At 35.9% G+C, this 18,066-nt stretch overlaps 1 long non-coding RNA gene across 1 annotated transcript in view; it reads left to right on the top strand.

Moving 5' to 3' along the window:
* LOC121083893 overlaps positions 1-3,152 on the top strand; it is a 40,589-nt gene extending 37,437 nt beyond the window's left edge. The window contains exon 4 of the long non-coding RNA XR_005826520.1: positions 3,045-3,152. This is a non-coding gene — a long non-coding RNA (uncharacterized LOC121083893). The remainder of the gene's footprint in view (positions 1-3,044) is intronic.
* The last annotated feature ends 14,914 nt before the right edge of the window (positions 3,153-18,066 follow it).

Here is an 18,066-nt window from a genome sequence, read left to right as displayed (position 1 = left end):
TGTTTTTAACTTTCCTTGTTGCAGTGCTTTTTGTTACCAGGCTACCCTGTCTTCCAGTCCTGATAAAAATAAGCAAGGTAAAGCAAGTAGTAAAGGCCTCAGTATAAAACAGTAACTTCAACTGCAGTTATAATGCAATATCAGTGTTTTCTATCATTTTGGCCACAAGAAATCCGTGGGGTTTTGTTAGAATTTCAGAATGATTGATCAAAGAAGAATTTACCAGAAGCATTAAGCCATATCTAATCAACAAGGCACTAATTTTACTGTAACTCTGTGCTGGCACCAAACCCAATATGATCTCAGAATATAGGATTATATGTATTGAACTATATTGACATGTACTCCAAAATTATGAAGAAATTATGGTGATTTATTTAATTAAAAGGATAGGTGTATTTTGATTTTGTCCTTTCTTTTACATTTTGATTTATCTTCTGTTATTTTCACATCTACCCAGTCTTTAATTTTCAAAACCTCAAAACCAAAAAGCCGTATTGGAGCACAGAAATAACACTGGTTGTGAATCTATATTTATTGTTGCACACAGAAAGTATTTTTATTAACAATACTGTTAGAATTCAGACGAGGTTTTTTTATGATTTGTTAGTTGTCTTGTACAGATGATTGGTGCATAAATAAAACTTGTTTTCTAATTGAGATCTAAAACTCAAACTGAGATTTGAAAATAATTTTGTTAGGACCAGTGGCACTTCCTGCTGGACAAATTTTTTCTCAGTTATTTTTTCATTGTTTTCCTCACAGTGTAACTATGTATGTTAGCAGCCTGAATTAAATGGCTTATTCATGTAGAAATGCCGTAGAGTTTGACCTTGAAATGGGATCTTAGATCACAATGTTGCTGATGACCTACACATAGAAAAAAATCATGGCATGTTGAGGTAAAAAAAGGAAAGGAAAATGTAGAGGCAAAGTAAAGTGAAATGAGGGAAACAGAGAAGAGAACGTTCTTTATTAGCTGTATGAACTCTGCAGGAACAGTCATAGGAAACCACTTTTTCCTTAAATATGTCATTACACTTAAATGTTACATTATTATTCAATGTCTTCTTTTTTTTTTTTTTTTTTTTTTTTTTTTAGGTATACATTCCACACCGCTTATTTTCTAAACCTCTGAGAATGGAGCAATAGGACTACACTTAAACCAGCTGTAGTTCCAGTTAAAACAGAAAATAACCTCCAGATGAATTCAGTTTTAGAAAATTTTCATTGATGACAATTGAGTAAAAACACAGGAAAAAAAAATTATCCCATATTAATGGAACCTCCCCACATTTATATTTCTTACTTTTGCTGTAGAGAGGGTGTTTACTTTTCAGGACCTGGCCCTTACACTATAATTGGTACATCATGTTTTACTGGGAGTGCAAATATTATCACCCTATAAGCTTAGTTGCATTTGCATGCCCATGTTGTATTGTAAAGTGACATTTAGCAACATTTACTTTTTTGGCTGCCATTTCCTCATCTTGCATAATGCATTTTTCTTACATTAGAAGCTGAGGCACAGGAAAATTTTAAAGTTTGAATGCACCTGTGGGATGACAGTGTGATAGACATCTGTGAAATAAATGCAGACGTACGGTGAGCAGGTTCAGCTGCAACCCCCTAAATGACATTTTATAGTATGGCAGTCTTAAATGGTAGAATGTTGAACAATTGCAAAAAACCCACACCATTACATCATGTAAAACTGTAGTACAAGGGGAAAAATTACAACAGTGTACAAAGCTGCAGCTGATCCTACTTGCCATATGGTATGTCACTCACTGTAACAACACTTACATTCCCTCAGTAAGTGCCCTTAAATATCAGGGAGCAAATAAGGCAGTACACAGATTGCAAAAGGAATTTGTAATAATATACATTATGAACTTTGTACTTTGAGGAATCGTTCTACTCTTACATTAACAGAATACCCTTTTAAAATGCATATATCTTAGAACATTCATTCCCAGAGGTAAATAATTTAAAATCTGCTTGTGCAAATGGTTAAAAGCAAGGCTTCATTACTCACTCTAAAACAAACAAAAAAACCCCAAAACCCCAAAACCCACCAAACTGTGAACAAAAGACCGCTATAATTTCTCTCCCCACCCCCCTTTCAGGATGCTGTGATTTTCACACAAGTGCAGTTTTTGTATATTTATGTATTTTTTCAATGTATTCTGTTCCAAGTGAACCTGATGAGAAACCAGCTAGCTCAACTTTGTTTTAAGGATGATAATTTGCTTTTTATCACAGATGTATGGTAAACTGTTTAACTGTTCATTATTTCTCACAATGCAAAATCTAGAGAGCATTCACACAAGTTTCATGCAGCAGTTTTGAAATAAACAAAGGAAGTACTTTGCCATATCATGCCTATAATTAAATTGTGGAACTCATTGCCACAAGATGTTGCAGAATCCAAAAGTGTAATTAGATTCTTAAAAAGACTGAGGACATGCCCATCTTCTCTACTGAACACAGAAGTCTGGAGCCTTCATCTCAGGAGGTCCCTCAGACTCTTACTGCTGCAAGAGCGTGCCAGGAGAAAGAATCACTCTAGGCATGTTTGTTCCTCATATTCATGTCTGGTGAAGGAAGAATGTTGGAACAGATAAATCCTTGTCCTGATGTAATCTGCTGTTTTATGGAAGTATTTACATTGGACTGAATTCAGATCCAGCAGTGTGTTAGCAATTTGCTATGTCTTCCACTGGATACTGAAACATGGGAAAAACAACAAAACAAAACCGTTTACTAAGTCTGGATTCGGGTTTCATTTGGTTTTTTTCCTCACCACCCCCACCCCCCCCCGGCACCCCCTGGAAAAATACAAAAGAAAACTGAGTGTGAGGTAAGCATGAATCATTACATTATATATTCTTTTCAGAATGGGTGAGGTTTTAGAGATAAACAAGTAACTTTCTATTCTAACAGCCTGTAAGGGAGAAATCAAGTCCTTTATTCATTAGGTGAATGAAGAATTGTTTTGACATTGGTTTCTGATTTTAATATCTTCTTCATGTATCTTGCAGTTCATTTGTGTGCTGGAACCATCCCTGTCCTATGGGATGGTGAACAGACGACTGGAAGATAAATATATTTTTTTACCGTTTGCAGTTTCTAAGATCTTCTTTCCTGACAGGAAAGTAAGTATTTTTTTCACCAGTTACTTTGTAGAAAGTCAACACTTCTCCTAATTTTATTGGTAGGGTTTCTGGCTGTACTCAAGCAAAAATCTTATTGGTTTATCTGTGAAAATTTTAAGCACCTTTGTGATTTAGCTACTGTGGCAAATCAGTTAAAATGTACTACTAAGAAAAATTCTGCACTGACAGAGAAAAAAGCAACTTGACTATACAAGTTTCTTCTATTTCTAAATTCTACAGAATGATTATTCTCTAGGTGTCACTTAAGGAAGCAAAAGTGGGTTGAGATTAGGATCTGAGATCTTACAAGGTCTTACAGAGTGAGATGTGGTCAGTACACATGACATCACTTCTGAGGTGGTTCCTATAGTGTGATGTCCACTTTATTTTCTTTTCAGCTCTTTGGTAGATTTTTCTTTTTTAACTTTTCAAGCTAATGGAGTATACAGCAATAAAAAGTAACTCCAGTGTGGGAGATGTGGTAAGACTTCCTTGCTATTTTTCCAGCAACTTTGACCTTATGCACGTGAGTCAGGACATTGTTTTTTCTACTGACTGACAGATCTAATTCTTTATGAGACTTTAGTCAGTAAACGTCCTAATACTTCTGCTTACACTTTTCATATCCCAATTCATTGTGTGGCTTATGGGAACTTCACTTATCTAAACTTTCTCTCACAGCTTTTGTGACCTGAGAGTTTTCTCTGATCAGTCTGTAGGATTGTGTGTTTCTACAAGCTATTTCCTCTGAAATGACAGGTCTTTTCTGCCAACGTTTCTGTCATCACTACTAATGCACAATGTTGGAGAATGCCCTTCTGATTTTTCTGTTGCCCTTTTCCACAGTTTACTGCAGTATCATTTGTTGCTTCTCTCTGTTCTTCCTCAGTAATGTACTGACTGAGCCAGGGCAAGTGACCTAATGGTTTCATCATCTGGGATTGCAGACCTGTCTTTTCAGTCATGGTACTTGCTATCTGGGGATCAGGGTCAATATCAGTCCTTGGCAGAGTTTTTATGTTTCAGGGTACTATCTCATCTGCGTGATTTACTGATAGTTTCTCAGGAGCTGACAAGAGTGAGCTTCAAGTACATTTTCTTCAGCTGTAACATTGGAAGAAAATGTTAGTTGGAGCAAGCAGATTATCTAAACAGAGCCTGATGAGTCTGTGTCCCTGCTCATTGATCTTTCTTAATCCATGTTTGCTTAATTCATTCTAATCCACAACCTTTGCTCCCACTTTAGCTTTGCAGTGCCCCACTTTCAGCAGCACATCGTGCCTCAGCAGTGTCAGTGTGTTAAACTCCAGGATATTATCATCTTTGGCTGTTGTCAAAAAGAGGGGACCTGGACAACGGTCAAGTTAACTGGCAGGTTTTACAGCAGATTAGAACAATAACTGCTGTAAAAGGATTATATCTCTTGAAGATTAGAGTTCTGTCCCTATATAGGAGTGCCAATGCTTTCTTGTTTTTTAAACACAGTCTTTGAAATTATGAAATAAATAGCAATTGAATGGTGGAACACAGCTTATGTGTCAGTGATTGTATTTTAGTGTCATACAGTATTTTTGTGATGAGTGAGAAATTCAGCTCACAGGTTGTAACAGTGAAGTTTGTGAAATGTATAGTGAGAGCTGGATGCTTTTATGTCGTGATAGTATTATTTTCCTGAAAAATTAGAAGACAGAGATATTTAACTGTATTTTTTCTAGGTTCCACCAATTAACACAAAGTAGCTTTTCCATTATAAGGCTTCTCTCATATTAGGACATAGCAATAAAAGATTGAGTGATACTATATAAAAGCTTTTCAGCTGACATTTCACCTTGGAAGTGCAGATAATTTTCACTCCAGAGTGTCATTGTGCATCAGTATATACAGACTACTTGTAAACAGAAAAGTTTTATCTTTTTTTAATTTGATAGACATGCTTTATAGCCTTTAACAGACATTTGAGGGACACACCTTGGAAAATTATTTATAAATGATATATTCTCCTGTCTTCATTTGCACAGTGTATCATATACAAAATGATTGTGCGGCTTTCACTCTCTCCAGCATACTTTAAACAGGTATAAATTATCATATGTATCTTTAAGCACAATGAACTTACTTGGAATGAGACTGGGCAAACATAAATTGAAATGAACAATTAGAAGAAACACAGGTAGAATTGGAACAAAGGAGCCACAGAAGGAGATAAAAATGTTAGACAAAACAGTTGTGAAAAGTTACATGCAATGACTCTGCAAGCCCTGGGGTCCTTACACAGCAACTTGAACACATAGTACTTCATGTAGCAAATAGAAAATGACACTTGCCAGAATCTGACCTTGCCAGAATTATCTGAGTAATATTTCTAGTATGATCGAACAACTTTCTCATTATTTCAGGCAGTAAGAGGTTTTCCAGAAAGCTCTGTCTACTAGTTCTTATTATACCCTGTTTTTATAAATGGAGAGAGAGGTGTATTAGGAAATAGCAGTGCACTTAGGTTTTAACCTTTTTATCTAGGTTCTTGTTTGATCTACACTACATGGGTGTCTGAGCAGTTTCCAAATGTGAGTTCCTTTACTTTTCCAGGGAAACACAATTATTGTTGAAAGAGAAAAAAACAGAGAAAACTGAGGCATAAAGAAACTGAAAGTAAGATCTTTAAAGGAATTCAAGCATGTAGAAAACAAACTGGGCAGAACTGAGATGTTTCATTCTCAGAAAATGACAGGATCGCATGAACTGAAGTTTTCTCCATTTAAGATTATTTTTTTTAATGTAATATCCTGTTACTGCACATGCCAGGGAGATTCACCATCTTGGTTGTTCTGAATATATAGCATACCTCTTCTGCCCAAGGTTTATGGCTAACATTTAGTCCAGCACAGATCAAAGCAGTCACAGGTGTAGATACTTTTGTGCTGCATCCTAATGGTTAAATTACCTTTCCAAGAAGCAATTCCTCTGTCATGTTAGCCTAGAGGACCGCTAACCCTGTCTCTCAGAACAGGAGGAGTCAGGTGATGAATGTGGGGGTCCCTTGCCATTAAGCCTTTTGTCTATTTTGTACTCAAGAACAGAAGCATCGTGGGACCAGAAGAAAAGTAAGGAAGATGTAATCTGGGCATGCATTCTTATTTCTATCATCCTAGGCACTGTGAGGACAAGCCTGGCTTTTAGCTTCTTTACCCAGGACTGCTTCAGCATTCAATCCATTGAGATCTAATGTAAAATTCATAAAACCTCCAAGATCGGGTTTTATAATTACCGTCTCTCAGGTCTATGCTCTGGCCTTTAAACTGCAATATAAGATTTCCCCTTGCTTCATTTCCTTCTCCCATGGTCCTTGAAAACTTGGCTACATGTTGACCATATCTCAGCTGCTGATGTATTGGGTTCCCTTTCTCATTTTGCATCCCCACACACTCTGTAATCTGAAAGGTATATGCCTAACAGGTAGGATCTGTATTGCCTGGATAATAGTATGAACCCTCTTCTCCATTTCCTTCTGTAGCTGCTGCCTCACCTCCTGACTGTTTTTTTTGTTTGTTTTTGCTTTGGTTTTTGATGTTTTTTTTTCCTTGAAACAATTGTCTTTGCCTTGAATTGTGTGATGTTACAACCCCTGAGAGGTAAAGAGAAGCAAAAGTGGGAGTTGTAGCCCATAATCACCTCACTTAGGTACCAAACTATCTATAGATACCTAAGACAAAGGACTTTTGCTTAATAATTAAGACTGGAATTGCCTCAGGCTTCTCTATAGTTAGCACAGCAAAGCAGCCTTCTCCAGAGACAATTTCTCTCTCTGGAGAGAGTAAGTGTCCAGAGAGGCTCTATAGACAGCCTAGATTGTTAAATCAGGTTTTAAAATTATAAAAAATACAAGAGATAAGTTTGAAGATTATTAGAAATTTGACTCTAGGTGAGGTGAATTCTACAGATATTAAGAAAGGCACTTTTTTTTTTTTTATATATGAATTTATGGTGTATAAATTATCCTACTATTGGTAGATCCTTATAGAAATGCCTGATTTCAGTGGGTTTCTTGGGGCTCATTAGTGGGTGTTGGGTATCAAGGAATTTCTCTCCACAGCTCAGTTTTGGTCTTGGTGTACTGACTGCCCATGGTTTATAAATGTTAGTTTGTTTGTAAGTTCTCTTTTGAACCAAGCACTTCCCTCCTAAATTAAATCCAAGCATAGTTCAGTGCATTGCACACTCAAATGCTTTCAATAGGCATTAGAGATGAAAGGGGGTTTTCTCCCCCTGCCCTGAGCAATCCTTCATTATTATCTACCACGCTGGGAACCTTCCCACACTCCCCTATGTCCTTGGTCACCCCCTCAAGATATGTAGCATATGACATTTTCATGCTATAAAAAACCTTTCAGGTGGGCTGCACAATTGTCTCATTATTTCAGACAAGTTGAAGTCCTTTCTTCAACCTTCCTGTCAATACATACATATACACACATACATACACACAGATCGACAAAAATATATTTAAATATATGTTTTATACACACACACATATATATATATGTATATTTACAAATGGACCCTTGTATAAGCCATGCAAGGCCCAGAAAGGATCTAAAGCCAAGAACTGCTCATGCAAATACCGCTAATCTATCCTAGAAGAGACTATTTCTGAGGCTGGCTGCCAAGCATCCCTCCCTGGGGTGAATGCAGTTAGAAGAGTGTATGTAGTCTGATTTGCTACAAATTGTACCCGCAACTTTTCAGAAAATGTTGCATGTCATCAGGCTGTTCTCTTATCCTTCTTTTTCTGTTCTTATTTCACGTACCTTTCTCATCTCATCATTTTATTGTAAAGCTTTTATTTTTATTATAGGCTCATAGACCCGCTTTCGATTAAGCAAGACCATAACAATAATACATTTAAATGTCCCAACTAAATAGGCTGTAAGCTAATTTAGTTAGCCAAAATAAATATATCTAAAACGTATTATGCATAATTTGGGGGGAAAAAAGTGTTTTAAAACATACAAAAGCTAGAAAGTGCTTTTTTTTAAAAAAAAAAAAAATCCTTTAAAATATCTTTATGGATATATACATACACAGAACATGAATATCCTTGAAGCTGAGGAAACCCAGCTTTTTTGTAATGGATTTCTTTTGAGCATACCGGAGGCAAACTTTTGCATTCTGAGAGAGAGAACAAATGGAGGCAAATAATGAAATCTGCAACAAAGTTAAAAATATAAGATAGCTCTTGTGCCTGCATATCCTTTGGAAAGTATTAGCTAATTATATTTAACATGGAATGAGAACATAATTCCCACTGTTTTGACAAATAGCACATTAGGAACTTGTAAATAATATTATTAAAAATAGTTGTCCTTGTCTGTAGTTTCTTCTTTGTAAGAATAAAATTGATTTGAGGCCCATCATTCACAAGATGTGCATTATAATATCAAAGAAGCAGTCTGAGACACTGGAAACTGAAAATCCTGTACACCCTCTTCACAGAGGGAGAAATTTGCTGCTGTAATAAGAAGATAAAAGGAAAGGTATGAGAAGTCTATGATAGCAGCATGATCCCTTGTGGTAATCAGATTTTCAGTCATGGTTAATTTGAGTCAGTCATTCTACTAATAATATTATCCTGACTATAATCTAAGCATAATATTGGTTTCCATTGAGAAATGTAAATTGTAGATTGTTAAGCATTTTTAATTTTTTTATTAGTTGACTAATTAAACTGAATTGCTCACCTTTTTTTCCCTAAAAAAATTCCATGCAGAGATGAATTTTAATACTTTGTATTTAAACACATCATCTTTCATCCAAAGATCCAAAGGTGCTTTAATATTTGTACTGTACAAATGATCTCGCAGCAGTCCAATGAGATATATTAGTAGCTGTTACTTTTTTAAGACTGTTTTTTAAAGTGAAATGTTCACATTCTCCAGCAGGATATAATAACAAGAGCATCTGCATATTTGCAGAGCCCTTCTCAAATCAAGGGACAGTGCTTTCTGGTAGCAAAAAGATTTGATCCATGCAGTAACCTTACTGAAAGATAATAACTCCCATTAAAAGTAGGAGGGTTTCTTTCCATTAACTTCAAAGGGGTCAGGTTTTCACTTAATAATGCATAATGGTAGCAGTGTCAGAGACAGGTATAGAAAGGGAACAGTCAAAATTGTCAGGTATTCTATATGCCAGTGAGATGCAGAATATACCTGCACAGAAGTTTGATATGTATGTTTAATTGTTTCCCAATAACATTCTTAACTTCTGTTTTCTCTTAAAAAAAATGTTATGTGCGTAAGTGTGTCGCTTTCTTCAAACATGAGGCCAGACCTAACGATGAATCAGTTTTGATCCTTAAAGCTAAGATGCAACAGAGCAGTAAGAACCTACTTTCACAGGTATGCTGCATTGAAGATCTCTTTTGATTACATGTCATCATTGTAACCACACTTCAGAGTCAATGAGCAAAGTCAAATGAGTCATGACATAAAGCCTGACTGCAGGAAGTGAACACACTGCAACTATACATGGTATTTAGTTTCCCTCTTATGTTCAGGCTCTTTAAAAAAAACAGGGCAAAATTTAACTTTTCTTTAAACAGAAATGAATTCCAGAGTAATTTATTTTTCACCTTTTAATCTAGATTTAAACTCAGATAACAAAAACCAGAATGTGGCCTTCGTACTAAGGGTAAAGCTTTAAAAAAGTGTGCTGTAATTGTTAAAGACATAGTAAAATCAAATACATAATGATCTTAAAATGCTATACTGAGTACTCTGTATTAATCAGATCTATGCACAGAGACAGAGCACTTGAAATACATGACTAAAAAAAGACGCATGCCTACCTGAAACAATGTCCTTGGATATAGTGCTTACCTTAGGGTATTGCTTAAGGCCCTTGCACTGAAATCATAGATAAGGTGCTTGGCAACAAAAAGGACTGAGTCAATTATGGTAAAAAAACACTGGAACACTCATAAAGCACATGTAACAGCTGCATGAAATGGCAAAATGCTATTATTGCGAGGAGAATAAGATGCATCATTATAAATGAAACACACAGAGGATTGTTATCAGCAGAACAATTGTTATGTATTGAGCAATCAGGAACACCCACTTGGAAATCCTTAACGAAATGCTTAACATTTTATAAATAGAATTTCCAGGGAATTCAGAGATCAATACAACTGTCTAACCACCTTCCACCTGTCTGGAACTGCCTTCCAGTAAGAGTAACAGAAGGAAACAAATTAAGTAGCTTTAAAGTGGAGCTTAATACATTTTTGAATGGGATTATAGGATGCAGGAAATGCCTGTTAGAGCAGGGGATAGGAATCAATGAACTGGGAGGCCTTTCAGCATAATATCTTGTGCTCCAGAAACCTTCTTTGCTGTTTTGTCTCCAGTACACATAGGTTCAGCACAGGAGACATGTTTCAACAAAACACCCTGTTGTTTAGAAGTTGTTATTGCTAATAGTGGTACTTCAAGAACGTTTAATCTTCAAATAAGTCTAATATTAACCCTATATTAGCGGAGCAGGAATCCAGGCTTCATGACTCATTATTAGTAATCAGCAGCAGAAGTGTCTAAAATCAATAGCTAATATTCATCAGGGCCTTTCAGTGAATGAGGGGCAGGGTGTGAAAACGACACTCGCTCTTCAGTGTGCCTGTGCCGACTAAGATCAGATGAAATGTCAACATTTCTTTCTCTGGTAGTCCAAACTAGAATTCATATATACACACAGTAGAAAGGCCTATTAGGAAACCAGGCATTTCTGGGTTTAAATCCCTATGTATTCATCCACATTACTTGCACCTGTAAGGAATATCTGCACACAGAAGGAGGAGAAGCAGCCCTCAAGGTCAAGTGTAGAGTCATGGGAATTCTTCCTGTTCTAGCTGGAGAATAAGAAAAAACAATCAATGTAAATTTTTCTTGGTTGATGTGCTGCAAGCTTCTTGTTACAGTAATTAGTGACGCATGAACACTGTTAGGCTTTGCAGCATGTTATATCCCTTAATGCTCAATATTTACTGTAGTGCCCAGAGGCCCTTATAGGAATGCTGAGCTGACACAGCACTGCTGGGAGGCTGACAAGACTGCAGTGGGAGGAAATGCTACTGGTGGTTTTCCCAAGGGACCCAAGCATCTCTCATTGCCCTCCATCTCCTGCAGAGGCTGTAGCTGCTGATGTTGAGTAAGGGAGCAAAGCTATCGCCCTTTTAGGGCTCAAGGGCTCTGTGTTCATGGTGCTGCTCCTGGGAAGGTTGATCTGTCTGTGCCACGTGAGCCTTTTCCTTGCACTGTCCATCATGAATAAGCACTCATTATCGAAATGGACCTTATAAAAATGAATACTATATTGTGGAGTGTACTGTGAAAACATATATATTTTCTCTTGTCTGAATTCTAAGCATTTCAGTTGTTATTCAGAAGCAGGTCTCCTACACATAAATGTGACCCTTGTACAACTGCCAAGGTCAGAGACACTCAGGACAATCTGCTACGTAAAGGCTGATTGCACAAGTTTAAGCTGCCTGAGGACTGCTTTAATTTATCTTGCCAATTTTTCTAAAAGTCAGGGGGGAAAGAATACTGTATGCTAAAACTGATTCTTTCTACTTCCCTTATTTTTCTCTTTATTCCTTCTGAACAGTCACCAAACTATCTGTTCATTGCTGTTTGGTAAATATTAAAAGTGTTTTACCATATTAACCAAAATATTTTTCTGAAATGATGTATAAATGGCATAGATTAGAGAAACAACTATGGATCAAATATTTGGCTGAAGACTGGGAAATGGTTTAGCTGTCTGTCAGTCTTAGTTAATTGAGACCTCTCTTCTAAGCTCTTCCTTGGTACTCTGATGTAAGTATTAGAAGTTAATCCGTTAAGTCTAACTGTTCACCTAGTCTCTTTTTATATCAAGAAGACAGTATCATCAAAGTTTGATGTCATTCTGTGATAGACATTTAAGATGTTTCTGATAAACTACTCTCATGAAGTTCCTTTCTCTACTCATAGATCTAGGCTTAGTAGACTACTATGTCTAATGCTAAAATGTGTAGGTTAGATGAAATTAATTGCACAGTATAAAGAGGTGGAATATGATTTACATGCTTCACCCAATAACGGATTGCAAATAAAATGCAAGGATTAATAGGAAAGAGTTGCCTAGATGCTGTCATCCAAAAGCAGATGGTTGGCTTTTTAATGTAAAGAGGTAGTAGCCAAAAACATTGCAGCCAGTGCAGATTGTGTTCCAGTACATAGATGTAATGAGTCAGTAGCAAGAAATGATGTATCTGATAAAATGGTCAGTTTTAATACATGAAATAAGTAGAGTGAGAATTTCTGTATGTGTAAAAATTCCTATTTCTAGAGTTATATGCTGCAAAAATGATAGAATAAATGTGATCAGGATGTTGGTTACACAGCTACTGTTGCTGCAATTGTAAACTAAAATAAAACCCAAGCCCCCAAACCCAGAAAATAATCTCTGTAGCAGGCAGTTTTAATTAACACTTTGTGTAATTTACACTTTTAGTTAGAATGTACTCATTTTATCATCATGCCTGTATGCTGTGTCAGTTCAGAACTGATCATTCAGACCCAGAAAATTCTCCTTGAAATGTGCATTCCACCTGGTAAACTTATCTGAACATATTTAATGAAGAAAAATGATCAATTTTATGTGTACACTATGAAATTGGCCACTTCATCTATGTTGTATAATACCTTAAAAATGCACTTTAACACTTTTATCTGATTAGTATGAATGATTCAATAAAAACACCTTAAATGCATAGAAACTGGAGATCATATAGTCTAACCCAGCTGTCATGCAATTTATAAATACAGAAGCAACTACCCACATCTGTTCTCCCATTTTCTTTTTTCAATTTAAGAGGGAAATTGACCTTACAATCTTCAACGTGACTTCGGGTCATTGTTATTAGTGATGAGAAAATGCTGTGTTCTTCTTTTGACTGAGTCTGGCAAACCTCCCAGATATTTTACAATCACAGTATAAAAGCTCTGAAATGCTGTACAATATTTTATTTTTTCAGGTTTAGACACTTGTTGTAGAAGCCTGTACAGCTGGCAAATAGGAATCTTTTTGCAGGAAGTCTGTGTGCTTGTTTTCAGTTAAAATGTTTCTTCTTTGAAACTCTTGAGTTCTAAAATAACTTGGCTGAAATAAGTAAGTTACTAGGTCTTTCTTTTAGGCAAAGACATTAGTAATTCTCATTTAGGGAGGATGGGTAAGAGAACAGTATTGTTATTTTTCACATTTCAGGAAGAAAAAAAAATGCGTGGAAAATTAGAGTTTGGCTCAGCCTGAGTCTCAAGGAAACATGGATCCACAAACACAGAAGTATAGAACTTTCCACTCTCCCTTCATGAAGCAAAGAGAAAATCCAGCTTTTTGCAATGTAATTCGCATTAGCTACAGTATTATTCATGCATAATCCTGTTTAAATTCTTTTATGTCTAAGTTAAAAAATCAAGAGTTTAAGTACCCCAATAGAACAATTTTATCACAATTCAGCAGCATCCAAAGGATCTCCACAGGAACTTGTTTGACTTATCTTCTATCTGCAGGAATCTGGGACCCGTGCAGTATGTCTTAATGTTTAATATAATAACTAGCAGCCTGTAAGAACTGAAATAAAAATTGATGTATGTGTTTATATTCAGATGAGACAAGGATGCTAATCCTGAGGGTTAGATACTTCTCCACCTTTTGAAACCATTCTGTTTTGCATGGTACTAAGAGAGAAAGATATTCCTCCTCTAAGAGCTGGTTAAGATAGCACACACACACAGTTTTGGATCTGAAACTGGAACTGAGATTTCTGCTTTTTCATAACTATTAGGCAAGAGAATCATGTTTTGAAACTTTCTTGGATAAAATGAATATTTAATAATGCTGAAAGAAAGCAAACAAACCTTGTAAGAAGAAAAGTACTCTCTCATTCCATTGAAACAGATTGTTGTTCAGTAAGCAATTTTGATAATTTTCAGCAGAAATACTAAAACAAATATTGATTCAGTGATAAAGATCAGAAATTTAGAAAGCAAAACTTGGGTTTTGGTTTTTTTTGGTTTTTTTTTGGTGTTAAGCAAATATGTCATCTAAACCAATTGTTTTTAAAAAACCTTACCGATTTCTTTAGAAAACAACATAAGCTACCTCAGATCTCACAGCATTCTTGCCTTTGTCCCTCTAGGAAGAGAGGAGAAGAGTAAGACATACTGCAGATATTGCGGAAAGCACATTCATTTGCCATAGGCAAGTTCTTATTGTCTTCTTTTATGCAACCTCCTTGAAGAAAGTCTGAATAAAGAGATAGACTGTAGCATGATTTTAAGGCCAGCAAATTCACTGCTGTTGAACTGTAGGGACAGCAAGATCAAGGACCCTTTGTTGAAAAAAAAAATCTGCAAAGAATCGTCACAAAATGGGATTACCTCCCAGCTAAAATATGGTGTTAATATAAGGAAGCAGAAGAGTCCATGGTGTCATCCAGGAGCTTAATCATATGGGCGTAGTGGAAGGTGGGAGGAAGAATATTTGTTACCCAGTTATTTACCTGAAAAATGTTTATTATAATGTGAAATGTAGTAGTAATATAGTAGTATAGACAGCCCCTTAAAAGTTAACACATCTTAAAACTCTAGATTAAGGGATTCATTTGCAAAAGCAGAATGAATTTATCACTGAATATGCACTGTACAGTACCTTTATTACTTTTCCCACCATTAGCTGTTATTTAATAAACTCTGCTATTAATAAGCAGAGATAAGGTCTGACTTAAGCTTACAAAAGACAGGAAATTCAGAGTTCAGACTTTCCATTCTGTGTTTAACTTGGACCTTTGTGTCTTGATATTGCAGCAGCCTGGGAGCCTTGAGCAGGTATCTTTTACCTTACACTACTTTACATGTTCAGCAAAATATGCAAGCGTGCAGCCCTGTAATAAAGCATTGCCTTTGCTAGTGATGGTTTTGTACTGTGTTCGCACAGTCTCATGACTCAGGTTTGTCATACCTGCTCTGCATGAACTTGTCTTGTCCTGTCTGTAGCTTGGTTTAGCTGTCATAGCAATTTCTCTAATTGACTAGATGTCTACAGCTAATTTGTTTTATTTTTGTTGTCGGTGTACGGTGAAATCATTGTTTTATACAGATAGCAGAAACAAGCAGTTGTTGTATGCAGAATGACACATTTCTAGTACTAAACTGATGATGTAAGGTAGAGTTGTATCAGCAGAGGGCTTGAGAAATGGAGGCAAAGAATGTGGTGTAGGGATGGGCATGAGGTGATAAGGGATGGGTCGCATGATGGCACTTCAGACCCCATGGTTATAAACAACTTACGCATGGTCAGTTACAGAAACACAGATCTGGGCAAAACTGGTTTTAGGGATAAAAAGGAGAACAAATAAGTAATGTCTAGCCATATGTAAAAGGTGTCACATACAGTAAATTTGGATGTAATGTGGAGTTGCAGCAGAGGTGTAAAAGCAAGTTACAAACATAAAAATGACCCTAAGTGAACCCTAAAGTGAAGAAGAGGAAACCATCAACATAAGCATTGCATTGCTCCCAGGACTCCAGATGCTGACAATTCACCATAACAACATCCCCCCCCACATCCTCCAAGAAATAAAACACTGACCCTAAGATCCCAAGGAGCCGGGCAGGAGTGAGCATAACACTAGAAAAAGGGACAGAAACAAAACGTATGTACAGCAGTTTTGATTGTATTATTATTCTTTCTTTTTGTATTACAACTAGAGTGTAATAATTATTACTAAAAATTATTAGACTATTAAGATTTCAGTTATACTGACAGTAAGATCTCAGTTTTATATGTATATAAGGTGTACCTACTCTTTACTTATAAAGAGTTTTAGTGTAACAGACACTGACTGTAGTGAAGTAGAAGGAGGTAAAGCAACATGTTATAAGAGCCAGAACCAGAGCTGTTCCATATGGTCTTCATTGTGCTACTACTGTTTTGGATATCCAGTTTTAAAATTCAGATTCAGAAGTAATGTCTCTAAAATGCCATAGTTGCATACTAATTTTTTCTTTTATCATTCTTGTAATAGGAAGCAATGGGGAAAAAAAAGGTAACATAAAAGGCATGATGATATCACTTTACATTATTTTTCAGTTGTAGATTTGTAGGTTTCAAGTTTTTAGCCACAGAAAGCTGGTTGCTTGGGCAACACACTGGATTTGAAATTAAGTTTCCTTGATTTTACAGCAAATCTTCTACATAATCTAGGGGTATTCATAAGTATTTCACTGTCCATCTGATAATTTTATGTCATCCCACCTTTGTTCCTGTTATTTTCATTTTTTTTGTCAGCTCTTTTGCATGTTAATGGATAGTTTTGTAGGGGTTTTGTTTCATTTTTTGGTGGGTGTTTTTGTACAAGACTGATCAGAAGGAAGATCTGGTGCTGATCAGCCTTAGAAAGTGCATGGAAGAGTAGGTGTCTAGTTGATTATAATGGACTGTTCCAGCAATAATGTTCTACACCCTATTCGGCAAATGTTCTTTCAAATTCTTTTGATAGTGAACAAAGTTGTTAAAAGTCAATATTTGAAGGTAACACCTCTATTTTCTTTATATCTCCATTGACAAGGATCTGTTTGGCCTTGAATCCAGGACAAGAGATTGTTAATTCATTAATGATGATGACAATGAACTGAAATGTGCTATAAATTACAACTGAAGTATTTAATACTGAAGCGTACCAGGAGAAAAAAACAAATAGGAAAACCAATGTTTTTTATTTTATCAAAATCTTCTAAAGCAGTAAAAATGAAATAAAAAGAATATTTTTATAATGCAGGTGTTCAATAGGAATTTTATCGTATTTGAGACATAATTAATGCCCACTCTTTATTACCAAAAAGAAAAGCAGATGTAATATGTTCAAAAAACTAAAATGAAGGGTCCATCATTAAGTGAATAGGACGCTTTGATTATCCATGGGTCGTTAGTTCAATATGCTCTAATGGCTCCTAAAGAGCTGTTGCACACTCTGAGAGTACTTACTTATAGTAGCTTATAATGCATCAATACAGAAGAAACAAATACCAATATCAGGAAATCATCTTGGTAGGTTTATAGCTGATTCAGAATATTTATTTCCACTTTTCTGTTATTATGTGCATGAAATACCTATGTTTTATTCATGGCACCAGCTATTGCTCATGGTGACATGACACAATCATCGTTTGAAATTGTTACTCCCTTCTATGTTTTTTGAAATTTATACCACATAAAATTCAAGTTGTCAACTTGTAAAAATAATAGTGGCTCTTTTAATGTGCAGGTTGGGTAGATTTTAGATGGCCGTGTGCAGGAAAAGAGTCCAGAAAATTGCTGCTCACTAACCTAGGGCCCTTTAGGGGTCTTTCTTTTTCAATGTCTTAGAGGCTTACATTTATGGTGAGAGATTACTTACACATTGACATTGCTACTACTGCAATACATGCCAATTTAATTCTGCAATCATGTCTGTTCTTTACAGAATGTGGAAAATGTTGTAAATCTGGAGCTTCATTCTACTTTATTAGTAACTTTTTAATCCATTCTGGCCTTTCTTTACTTCTACAGTTATTGCACTGTGATACTTACAGGCTCACTGAAAAATCCTTCACTGCTTTTCTCTTCCTTTTATGTCCTTTCATGTCCTAAAAATTATTAAATAGGATATCTCATGAAAGCACACACCTAAGGAGGGGCAAACACACGTAGCTGCATGCCTTCAGGTTATCAAAAAGATAGCATTAGCATTTTTCCCAGGTAAAAGAAGGCAGCAATTGCTCACTGAAATGGTGAAAATCTTCATGGGATCATAAAATTATAGGATAAT

This window comes from Falco naumanni, chromosome 2 (genome assembly GCF_017639655.2).
Source record: "Falco naumanni isolate bFalNau1 chromosome 2, bFalNau1.pat, whole genome shotgun sequence".
Classification (NCBI taxonomy): domain Eukaryota; kingdom Metazoa; phylum Chordata; class Aves; order Falconiformes; family Falconidae; genus Falco; species Falco naumanni.
Note: the sequence above shows the minus strand (reverse complement) of the source record. Positions and strands in the feature narration are given on the sequence as shown.